The sequence below is a fragment of the Peromyscus californicus genome, unplaced genomic scaffold (genome assembly GCF_007827085.1).
Source record: "Peromyscus californicus insignis strain IS unplaced genomic scaffold, ASM782708v3 Scaffold_6__1_contigs__length_162567912, whole genome shotgun sequence".
In the NCBI taxonomy this organism is placed as follows: domain Eukaryota; kingdom Metazoa; phylum Chordata; class Mammalia; order Rodentia; family Cricetidae; genus Peromyscus; species Peromyscus californicus.
This window is the reverse complement of record NW_026294584.1, coordinates 152,628,149-152,640,572: the sequence shown is the minus strand read 5'-3', so window position 1 is coordinate 152,640,572 and position 12,424 is coordinate 152,628,149. Positions and strand designations below refer to the sequence as shown.

Here is a 12,424-nt window from a genome sequence, read left to right as displayed (position 1 = left end):
CCACCATGTGGGTCCTGGGGATTGAATTCAGGCCATCAGCAAGCACCTTAACCCACTGAGCCAGCTCACCTGCAACTATGTGTGTGTGTGTGTGTGTGTGTGTGTGTGTGTGTGTGTGTGTGTGTGTGTGTGAATGGTTCTCCATGTCCCCAACTTTGTAATTTTTGTCATACAAACAGACATGCTTGTTCTCCAAAAATAATTGACTTGTGATGAAATGTCAAAATAGATCATTGGCATCTTCCAGATGCTTTTTGGCATTTTACCAAATTTAGTGATGAATGTGTTTTGTTTAAAAAAACAGAGAGCATGATTAATGCTATAATAATACGTTATGTACAAACCAGTCTGAATGCCTTTTCTTTATCAGAAGTTTTCTTTCTTTCTTTTTTTCAATGGTTGCAGTGAACTTTATTGATGGCATTCAAGAGAGTAGGGCTCCCTAAGCCCCTCCTGTTATTCTGGGGGTCTGGGATGGAAACTGAGGGAGATGCTCAGTGTCGGGGGCTGAGTTGGGACAGGAAGGGCTTCTTACTCCTTGGAGGCCATGGAGACCATGAGGTCCACCACCCTGTTGCTGTAGCCGAGTTCATTGTCATACCAGGAAATGAGCTTCACAAAGTTGTCATTGAGAGCAATGCCAGCTCCAGCATCTAAGGTGAAAGAGTGAGGGTCACTGTCAAAGTCACAGGAGACAACCTGGTCCTCAGTGTAGCCCAGGATGCCCTTTAGTGGGCCCTCCGACGCCTGCTTCACCAGTTTCTTGTTGTCATCATACTTGGCAGGTTTCTGCAGGCGGCATGTCAGATCCATGACAGACACATTGGGGATAGGAACATGGAAGGCCATACCCGTGAACTACCTGTTCAGCTCTGGGATGACCTTGCCCACAGCCTTGGCAGCACCGGTGGATGCAGGGATGATGTTCTGGGCAGCCCACGGCCATCACACCACAGCATCTCAGAGGGGCCATCCACAGTCTTCTGAGTGGCAGTGATGGCTTGGACTGTGGTCATGAGTCCTTCCACAATACCAAAGTTGTCATGAATGGCCTTGGCCAGGGGTTCTAGGCAGTTGGTGGTGCAGGAAGCATTGTTGACAATCTTGAGTGAGTTGTCATACTTCTCACGGTCCACACCTATCACAAACATGGGGGCTTCAGCAGAAGGGGCAGAGGTGATGACCCTTTTGGCCCCATTCTTCAAGTGGGCCTCAGCCTTCTCCATGGTGGTGAAGACACCAGTAGACTCCACAACATACTAGGCACCAGCATCACCCCAGTTGATGTGGGAGGGATCTCGCTCCTGGAAGATGGTGATAGCCTTCCTGTTGATGACAAGCTTCCCGTTTTCAGCCTTGACTGTGCCGTTGAACTTGGCATGGGTAGCGTGTGGTGGTATTGTGTTCCCCAAAATATTGTGTACCTTAATAAACTTATCTGGGGTCAGAGAACAGACAGCCACTAGATACAGAGGCCAGAAAATGGTGGCACTCACACCTTTAATCCTAGCATTCCAGAGACAGAAATCCTTGTGGATCTCTGTGAGTTCAAGGCCACATTGGAAATAACCAGGCATGGTGACTCACGCCTTTAATCCCAGAAAGCGAGCCTTTAATCCCAGGGAGTGGTGGTAGAAAGCAGAAAGGTTTATAAGGTGTGAGGACCAGAAACTAGAAGCATTTGGCTGGTTAAGCTTTCAGGCTTTGGAGCAACACAGTTCAGCTGAGATTCATTCTGGATGAGGACTCAGAGGCTTCCAGTCTGAGGAAACAGGACCAGCTGAGGAATTGGCAAGGTGAGGTAGTTGTGGCTTGTTCTGCTTCTCTGACCTTCCAGCATTCACCCCAATACCTGGCTCAGGTTTGATTTTATTAATAAGACCTTTTAAGATTCATGCTACAGTAGAGTCATACTGGAACAAGTAGACCATGTAGTTGAGGTCAATGAAGGGGTCATTGATAGCAACAATGTTCACTTTGCCAGACTGGAAGGCAGCCCTGGCAACCAGGCGTCCAAATACGGCCAAATCCGTTCACTCCGACATTCACCATTGTGTCTCAGGGATGAGGCTGGCACTGCACGAAAAGACACAGCTGTCTCTGGAACAGGGAGGAGCAGAAAGCCCAGAAGTTTTCTTGATGTGTGACATCTTCAATGTGTGCAGCAGTATGAAACCACTTCTTATTTTCATTGGAGCTGATGAACTTTCTAAGTCCTCTCTGTGTGTCTGTAAGTCCATCGCCCCCTGGTTTTGGCTGCATTTGTGTTTTCTCTAGTTCTTATGCCAGAATTGTGGGATTTTTTTCCCCTTTAATTTTCAGCGATCATTATGTATGGATCATTTCTCATTTTTTCAATAAATATTTATTTATTTTGGAGACAAAGTCTCATGTGTCTACGCTGTCCTTGAACATGTACTTGCTATGTAGCCAAGGACGACATTGAACTTCTTGATTCTCATGCTTCCACCTTCAGAGTACTGGGATTACAGATGTGCACAGCCACAGGCCATTTGTGTGGTGCTGAGAACTGGACCCAGTGCTTCAAGCATGCTAAGCAAGCACCCTACTGGCTGAGCTACATCCTGGGTCTCCTGATTAGTAGACAGACCTTGGCTTTGATTTCTTGCCAACATGAACTTTAATTTAGGCAGTTTAGCTTTAGATTTCTATTCATTTCTCTGTTTTTCTGTATTCTTCTCTCTCTGTGTGTCTGTCTCCCTCCCTCCATCCCCATCTCTGTCTCTGTGTCTCTGTCTCTGTCTCTCTCTCTTTCTCTCTCATCTCTCATTCTATTTTATCTAAGCTCTGTGTTGTCCATGGTATGGTAAAATACTATAACACAGAATTCATCACCTCTAAGTTTGTTCCTGTGATATGGAAAACGATGAAATGGCAAAGATATGAATCAAAAGTAATTCCCTAATAAAGTCAGAGACATGGTGAAAGTTTTCAGAAGACTGAGAGTGGCCACGAACCAGCAACGTCTTATCGAGTTGTGTCCTGTGTCCCGGAGGTGTCTTCTCTCACCCTCGGTCCTCTCTCTGCTTCCCTCAGGTACTGCCCTTTCATGCCTCAGCTGCCTGTCAACAGGAGGCTTAACTGGGGCCACTGATAGCAGGTCTGCTTGTCACATCCAGTCACTCGACTGCCATTTCTCTGATCCTTCCATTCAACAGTCTTTCTAATTCAGAGACATTTTAGAATTTTCAAGCTTCACACTATGCCACATTTAAAACCTCTGGTTTTATCTATTAATAACTTCTCTTCTTCTGTCATAAATGGGAAGGACAGTCTTTCATAAAGCAAGCTACCCGTGCTAGATAGTTTATGTCAACTTGACACAAGCTAGAGTCATCAGAGAGGACAGAGCCTCAATTCAGAAAATGCCTCTTGAAGACTGCTGTAGGCAAGCCTGTCAGGCATTTTCTTAATTGGTGATTAATGAGGAGGTCCCAGCTCATTGTGGGTGGGGCTGTGCCTGGGCTGGTGGTCCCAGGTTCTATAAGAAAACAGGCTGAGGAAGCCATGGGAAGCAAGCCAGTAAGCAGCACCCCTCCATGGCCTCTGCATCAGCTCCTGCCTCCAGGTTCCTGCCCCGTTTGAGTTCTTGTCCTGGCTTCTTTAAGTGATGGCCTATGAGGTAGAAGTGTAAGCCAAATAAACCCTTTTCTTCCCGACTTGCTTTGGTCATAGTGTTCATCACAGTAATAGGAACCCTGACTAAGATACTACCTCTTTCTTTTCAAAAATTGGCTTCCATTTTCACAGAACGTAAGGAGTTATTTAAAGATTTATTTATATTTAACTTGTGTGTATCTGTGTGTCAGTATGTACTATGTGTGCAGGGGCCCAAGGAAGCCAGATGTGGGCATCAGATCACCCAGAGCTAAGTTATATACAGGCTAGCTGTGAACTGCTCAGTAAAGGTGCTGAGAACTTGGGTCCTCTGGAAGAACAGCAAGCACTATGGACCACTGAGCCATCTCTCCAACCCCTACTGGAATTATTTAAAAGAGAAAGCAGTTAAAAATGTTTTTAACCAAGTGTGTGGCCTATATGCTACACACAGCTATGTAACACAGTCAGGGTTTCTTCTCAATGTAGTTTTACTGAAATTAGAGTAGTTGCAAACTATCTTCTAGAGAGTCATTTTTGTGAGGAGATTCGCAACTGTGATCAATAGAAACTGACCACTGTTACCTTGATTTAAGACTGATCATCAACAGGATTGTTGATGGAGATGGTGTTTCTGAATGCAGGTACCACAGGCTGGGAGGCTCCAGGGGCTGGCTTGGAATGGTGGATTTAGAGGACCAAGAATGAGGAGAAACAGCAACCATCCCTCGACCAAAAATACTTAGTGCACCTCTTGTCTCAGTTGCCATGGAAACCATCTCCACAAGGTTCTCTCCATTTTACATCACTCACTGAGAATTCATAGTCTCAGGAGAAAGAGCCTCGCTGGGTGGATTTAAGTCACACCTCTGACTCAGGTCTAACAGCAAAAAGGATCAGGGACACTTGTTTCCCCAAAGACAGTCGTGCTTTTACCACGAGCATGTGCAGTGAGGAAATCAGTGGACAGTGAATGATTGGAGCCACATAAAGGATCTACATTCTCTAATAAACTGGTGTCATGGATTGAACTGCTTCTTTGTTAAAACAGCATAGTACAGTAGAATCTAGGGAGAATGTCACAAACGTATCCATCCACCCATCCATCCATCAACCAAATAATGTCCATCTAGTACTTACTTGTCATGAAAAATAATCTAAATAGTAAGAATTTACAATAAGATACACAACAAAAAGGGTATAAGAGATTATCTGTTTTCTCTTTGCCTTTACGTTATCAATATCTATCTATCTATCTATCTATCTATCTATCTATCTATCTATCTATCGATCTGTCTTGAGATGCAGAAGAGAGGAGAGGAGAGAAGGACAAGAGAGCTGCTGGGGGAACAAACTAGGAGGTGGTGACCATTCTGTCAGCTGCAAGTGTGGGCGCTGTGGAAACTCCTCCAAAGTGCACTGCAAATCCTTTAGGGGATACCCTTTGTTTTCTCACTGCGAACACTCCCACCCAGCCTCTTGTCTATCAGGTAGAATTTTCTGCATACTGGATCAAACATCCAGAGAGGTGGAAAGGCCACATATTTTAATTATCCTCTCTTAAGCAATTTCCTTCCCTATCAAGTCCATTTTATGCATGCTGCTCACGGGTTTCAGTAGTAATAATGGTTCTTTTGTTTTTCAGGAGGGAATGTCAAAATTAAGAGAATTGTAAAACCATTCACCATCCATTATTTTTATAATTAGCAAGGGATGGACTGAGGGCAAGATCAAGCCTCTATATTTCTGACATCTTTTCTTCGGATTCTTTTTTTTTTTTTTGCAGATGACAAGAGAGATTTGGCTGCTTCTTGTCTCATCTGATAAGCTGACTATTGTCAGGCAGATGTCTTCATTAAGTCTGTGTAGGAAGACGAGAGCATCAAAGGGAAGGAGCACGCGTTTTCCTTCTGGAACTCTGCATAGGAATCACGTATTTCGTAGTATGATCTATGAGTAAGGTAGCTTGTTCTGCTTGTGTGTGGTGGTAATTGTTTGGGGATGAAAAACACCTGTGCCAAACATCTGTTGGGTCCTGGCATCTTCATTTTGTCATCTTGGAATATGCAACATTATGCCCTACTTCAGAAAGCAATAACAATTGAGGTATTGAGGTTGTAATGCTAAGCAGAGGGGAGTTTGGGAATTGCGTGAGATAATCAAAGATGGCGGAAACTGAAGAGAGCAAGAGCCTCAGCTGCATGTTTCCTGGCAAAGTCCTTCCTTCCCGTCAGCAGCAGCCATTTAATGTCAATCTTGAAAGGTAGATGAGATTAACGAAAAGTGAGTCCTTCGGACATTTACTATTCCTCCTTCTCCCAGCTGGAGGATCAAAATAGCCTCGCCCATCTCATGGCTAAGTTTGCGACTTTCATGTTTCTAAAAGCTTGTCAAGTGCCTCTTCGTGGGATTTAGTCCGATTTTGACTCTTTGGTGCTTTTCAAGTTGCTTCATATCCTTGCACAGGTCATATTCTAATTTCTCTTTAAGTAGCAAAGCACTTCAGCAGTTCCTGAGGCAGAGACTCTTACCTCAGCAGGCCAGAAAAAGTGGAGCCCAGCATGAGCTCATGAAGCATCAGGAGTGACCAACAGAGCAGACCCTGGAGACCAAACCAGAGAGGCAGCTGTTCTTCAAATTCTTGGTCTATTAGTTGACTTAAATATTCTGATAACGATGTTTGCTTGCTAGCTTGATTATTTCACTTACCTTCATCCAACTTTCTGTGTAGACAAGGGTACCGTCGAACTCCTGATCCTCCTGCCTCCCAAGATTTTTATCACCTTGTGCGACAAAACCCAGGGTTTAGTTTTTGGTGCTGGGGATCAAACTCAGGGCCTCAGAGATACAAAGAAAAAATGTCCTGCTAGTGAGCTGTATTCACAGCCTTCCCTTTTAAAAATAAAACTCAGTTTATTTTTATTATGTATATGTATGTGTGTCTCTGTGTGGGTATTTGAATGGGAGTGTGGGTGATTGGGAAGGCAAGAGGTACCAGATCCCTTGGAACTGGAGTTACAGGTTGTTTTCAGCTGCCCCATGTGGATGCTGGGAATTGAACTTAGGTCCTCTGCAAGAACAGTATGCCCTTTTAACCTGTGAGCCGTCTCTCCAGCCTCAGCCCTCACATTTTCGACAACAAACTTCAGGGGATGAAATAATGCCTCTGAAGCCTGATGATAATGCAGATGGGCATGGTAACAGCAACAACTACAGAATGTACTAAGTGGCCAGAGTTGAGAAAGCAGTACTTGCTCTCAATATCTCACCTGGTACCTCTCCCGTCTTGTGCCCTCTCCCTCCCTCTCTCTCTCTCTTTTTTTTTTCTTCAAGACAGGATTTCTCTGTGCAGCTTTGCACCTTTCCTGGAACTCGCTTTGTAGACCAGCCTGGCCTCGAACTCACAGAGATCCGCCTGCCTCTGCCTCCTGAGTGCTGGGATTAAAGGCGTGCGCCACCACCGCCCGGCTAGAGACAGAATCCAGGAACTTAGACATGCTGGCAAATGCTCTCAAACACACAAACAAAACAGACTAAAAGGGAGTCCGTCAGAGGAGCAGCAGCGTTTGCGTCTCCCTGACCCCTGATGATGGATACAATGTGACCAGCAGTCTTCCTGTTAGCCGGGCTGTGCCTCATCCTCTAAACCCCCAACTTACCCATGTTCCCTGTGATGGCTGTCGCTGGTCTTAAACCCAGAACCAAAACAAACCTCTCCATCTTCAATTATTATCTCTTATTTTGTCAGAGCTACAAGAGAAGTACCTAATAAGTATGTATGCTGTTGCAAAATTGTTAAATTTTAATCTTTTGGTTTACAACTTTTTCTGGGAAGGCACTCTATTATAGGGAGAGCTACATAGATTGTTTAATTAGTTACCATGTTCCACCCACAAGTCTAGAATCTATTGGTGATGATGGTTGTCCAAGTTATGATATCTACCATATGGAAGCTTTTCCACCCCCTGCTTTCTCCTCCCTCTTCCCTTTTCCCTTTCTCTCTTCCTCGTATGATTCATCTTAATACAAACTCATGGGCTATCCCCGTCAGTGTGTTTGTGTTTAATACTTTTCTCTTCCGAGCATATACCCACATTTGACCACGCTGGCGTCTGGGTTCTGTTGACGACCATGTTGGTTTGGAACCACTCCTGACTCTCTGCCTCAGATGTTCCAGGTTCATCTACGCTTTCTAAATTGTGGCTAGAGTGGGCCATTGCCCAAGAGCTTAGCTCATGTTACCTAGGCTACTGCATTCAGAGGCTTAAACTTTGATGGGTTTTCATTGCTACTGGGTAGATTCTGTCTGGTAGTTCCTGGGGTGTGCATACACTTTCATCCCTTCCTTATTTCATCATCTCTCTTGCTCATTCACAATAAATATTAAAAGCCGCATATTCAATATTTAACTACAGTCCATTGTCTAAAGAATGCAGGCATGATGTCAAAAATACCTTGTTCATAAATTACTTGGATCACCTCTTTCTGCCTTCACACCCTCTGGTGTGCTTATGTTATCCTTTTGAAATGCAATAAGGTTCATTTGTTTTAGATCGTATTCCCTTGACGGGATAAAATATATTCATTGTTATTTTATGACTGTTAAAACATTGACACGGTTCAGAAGTCCAAGTGATAAAAGTGAGAAAATAGCACTGCTCCCAACTTTTCCCTCTCACTTCTACCTCAAAAAGATCTTGCAGAAGTTTAAAGTGACCATGCTCTCTTTTGTTTCAAACTCTGTAATTACTTCCTTCCCCAATCCCCTGCATGATCTGACCTGCCTAATTTCCAGTTTCCTCCTGTGCAGGGCCCCTCCCTGCTCCCTCTGTTCCAACCACACACATTTCCTTAGTCCTTTGAATAAGTGATGTTTCTTGCTTTCTAAGACTTTCTCACACACTCTACCCCATCTCAGTCTATTTCCTATAGCAATATAAGACACTTGAGATTAGATAATGTGTACAGAATGGAGCTGTTGCTGTGGGTGTGAGCATTTCAACCCAAAGATGGGTTCGTAGCACGAACATCAGGAGGCTCAGAACCACTTGTATATCTAACCAGTTCCAAGGGATCTGATGCCTTCTTCTGGCCTCTGATGACACTGCACACACATGCATATACACCCACATAGACAACATACATATACATTATTAAAAATGATAAACATAAATAAATAAGACCAGAGCTGGGCATGGTGTTTCCTCATAGTTGTAACTATTTGGGAGTCTGAGGCAGGAGGATGTCTCAGGAGTTTGAGAATAGCTTGGATAATACACTGAGACACCCCTCCCCCCATAATCAATCAATCAATTAATTATTCTTTAAAAATGGAGGTTTAGTTAGCTCATGGTTTTAGAGGTTGGGAAGTTCAATATCATGGTGCTAGTATTTGGTGAAAGTCTTCATGCTATATTATAATATAGTATTATAATAGATACCACATTTAATACATATTGGTATAATACATACACCACATGATGGGATAGGATAACAAACTAGAGAGAACTTGCTTTTATGATAAAGCCACTCCTGAGTAACCCACTAATCCATTCATGAGGACTGCTGTTCTGACCCAGACACTTGCCAATAGTCCCATCTCCAAATACCATTAACATACTAATTTAGACCTTAAGTTTTCAATCCTTGAAATCTGGGGGACGCATTGAAGCTATATCAACTGTCAGGCTGTAATAATTGGCTTTCTTTCATCCTTCCTTCCTTCCTTCCTTCCTTCCTTCCTTCCTTCCTTCCTTTCCTCCTTCGTTTCTTTCTTTCTCCTTTTCTTTTCTTTTTTTTTTCTTTTTTTTTTTTTTTTGCCATGTGGATAATAACTCATATTCCAGACCCCAGACAGTCATCATGTTCTCAGGGAAGGCTTTCCTGTCTCCCTTCTTCCTGCCCCTGTAAACACAAACTGTATCAGGTCTCCTACTATTGTGTCCTCAGATTTCCTTCATTACTCTGACCACAGCTTCACATTGTAATGTTGGTTTCATTATTTCAATCATTGTTATCTGGTCCATCAAGGTACAGTTTTGTTGATTGTTTTTTACTCTTTTGCTCTTTTGGGGGGCCTGCCACCCAGCTCCCAAATAAACACACGAAGGCTTATTCTTTCTTATGAATGCCTGGCCTTAGCTTGGCTTGTTTCTTGCCAGCTTTTCTCAACTTATATTATCCCTTCTACCTTTTGCCTCTGGGCTTTTACCTTTCACTGCTTCTTACTCTGTGTGGCTGTGTGGCTGTGTGGTTGGCCCCTGGCATCCTCCCCTCCTTCTCTTCTTGCTTCTTGATCTTTCCTTCCCCAATTTCTCCTCCTATTTATTCTTTCTGCCTGCTAATCCCATCTATTTCTCTCTCTCTTCCCAGCTATTGGCTGTTCAGCTCTTTATTAGGCCAATCAGATGTTTTAGACAGGCAAAGTAACACAGCTTCACAGAGTTAAATAAATGCAACATAAAAGAATGCAACACGTGGTGGTGCATGCCTTTAATCCCAGCAGTCAGGAGGCAAAGTCAGGCAGATCTCTGTGAGTTCGAGGCCAGCATGGTCTACAGAGTGAGACCCAGGACAAGCACCAAAACTACACAGAGAAACCCTGTCTCAAACCCCCACCAAACAGCAACAACAACAACAAAAAGAATGCAATACAACTTTGCATCATTAAAACAAATGTTCCACAGCATAAACAAATATGACACATCTTAAAATAATATTCCACAACAGTACAGATTCTATGCATAGCAAATATTTGCCAAATTAGTGAATGAAGAATTGGAACAACTGTGATGTTTATAGTTTTGGGAAATAGATAACTTCTTTTGAAAACTTTTAAGGGTATGTGTGTTGTTCACATGTGTATGATGTGTGCGTGTGTGTGTGTGTGTGTGTGTGTGTGTGTGTGTGTGTACATGCATGCCATGGTGTACATGTGGTGGTCAGAGGATAACTTAGAGGAGTTGCTTCTCTTCTCCACTGTGTGGGTCTTGGGGCTCAAACTCAGGTCCTGGAAGTTGGCAGCCCACATTTTACCCACTGAGCCATCTTGCCAGCCCTAGATGACGTCTTAATCTTTTTCATCTATAGATGTTTTAACGAATTTATAGTTTTTTTTGACAAGTCATATTCATTTATTTCCCTAACTCAGTTAATATATGAAATCAATATGGCCTTAGATAATTAATGATGAAAAGCTGGTTCTATTGGCAGATTCTAGGGCATATGTTTTAAACAGTAAAACTCTAGAAAAAGGGGATTTGTTGTTTGTTTTTTGAGACAGGGTTTCTCTGTGTAGCTCTATCTGTTCTGGAACTAGCTCTGTAGACCAGGCTGGTTTTGAACACACAAATATCTGCCTGCCTCTTCCGAGTGCTGGGATCGAAGGTATCCACCACCACCACCCTGCAAAAAGGGAGATATTTAAGGAAAGGAGAGCAGATCAGAATAGTGACGACTGCAGTTCTTGTTGCTGAGCACAGGATACAGGTGGAGCAGCTCGATAGATGGAGAGAGCCATTGTTTCACATAACACACACCCGTATTTTTGTATTTGACTACCATTCCTTCTTATCATTTTTGTTATGCTTTTCAATATGTTTGCCAATACGTTTTACAAATCTGTCAGTTTAGTTTCTGTTCCTAGTAACAGAATGCCCCAGGCTAGGTGAGTTACAAAGAAAAGTGATTTAGAGGCTGGAGAGATGGCTCAGTGGTTAAGAGCTAGTACTGTTCTTCCAGAGTTTGGTTCCCAGCACCCTTTTTGGGTGACCTCCAACCACTGGTAAATCTAGCTCCGGAAGATCCACCACCTCTAGTTTTTGAGGCCTCCACACTCATGTATACTTACAGACACATTAGCACACCTAATTATAATAACTTAAAATCTTTAAGAGAAAGGAAATAGGTTTATTTTGGTTCTGGAGTTGCAACATTGAGAGGCCACATCTGGTGATGGCCTTCCAGCTGGCCGAGACCTGGAGTGGCGCCGGACATCCCGTGCTTACAGATGAGTTATGCATGTCCTAAGACTCTTCTGGCCTTTCTTTTTATCTGGCCAACAGGAAAGTGAAGGGACCTTATCAAATCTTAATCACCTGAGGCTTTAGCTCAGCACCACCACAGTTGGGTCAGATTTCCATCCTTTTAACTCCCCACAAATGGGGATTAAATTTCAGCACATGAGACCTCAGAGGATAATCAAACCAAGAAGGATCATAATAAAGAATAAACAGCTATAATTTCTATGCTCTAATACAAGCATGGTCTACATACAGTATTTTAAATATTAATACATATAAATCCACAGTAAGGCAACCATTCCATTTTATTTATAAAGATGTATCTGTTTATTTTTATATATGTGTGTTAGTGTGTGTTATGTGGGTGCTGGATCTGAACTCTTGTCTTTCTGACAATGCAGCAAGGGCCTTAACCACTGAGGTATCTTTCCAGCTACCATTTTTCTATTTTAAAAGATGAAGCTGAGGACTAAGGATGTAGCTTTACATTCTGAGTCCAATCCCTGACAACACACACACACACACACACACACACACACACACACACACACACACACACAGAGTAAATAAAAATAGATCCAGTTAAGTTAAAGACAAAACTTTATTGCTAGGCTAATGATGTGTCAAGGGCATTCCCCGTACAGCTTATTCCAAATCCTTGGGAAGGGCCCCAGCAAAGCCTTTCCAGGGCCATATATTTGTAAAAATTTGCAAGCCTGGCATGGTGATTCATCCTTTTTCTAGGATTTTACTATTTAAAAGCTATACACTGGAATTTGCTGATG

At 43.0% G+C, this 12,424-nt stretch overlaps 1 long non-coding RNA gene and 1 pseudogene across 1 annotated transcript in view; one reads left to right on the top strand and one right to left on the bottom strand.

Moving 5' to 3' along the window:
* Positions 1–12,424, top strand: part of LOC128098706 (uncharacterized) — a 104,520-nt gene that overhangs the window by 77,741 nt on the left and 14,355 nt on the right. Inside the window, exon 2 of the long non-coding RNA XR_008214308.1 lies at positions 5,405–5,579. This is a non-coding gene — a long non-coding RNA (uncharacterized LOC128098706). The remainder of the gene's footprint in view (positions 1–5,404; positions 5,580–12,424) is intronic.
* On the bottom strand, positions 532–2,052 carry LOC128098705 (glyceraldehyde-3-phosphate dehydrogenase-like; annotated as a pseudogene).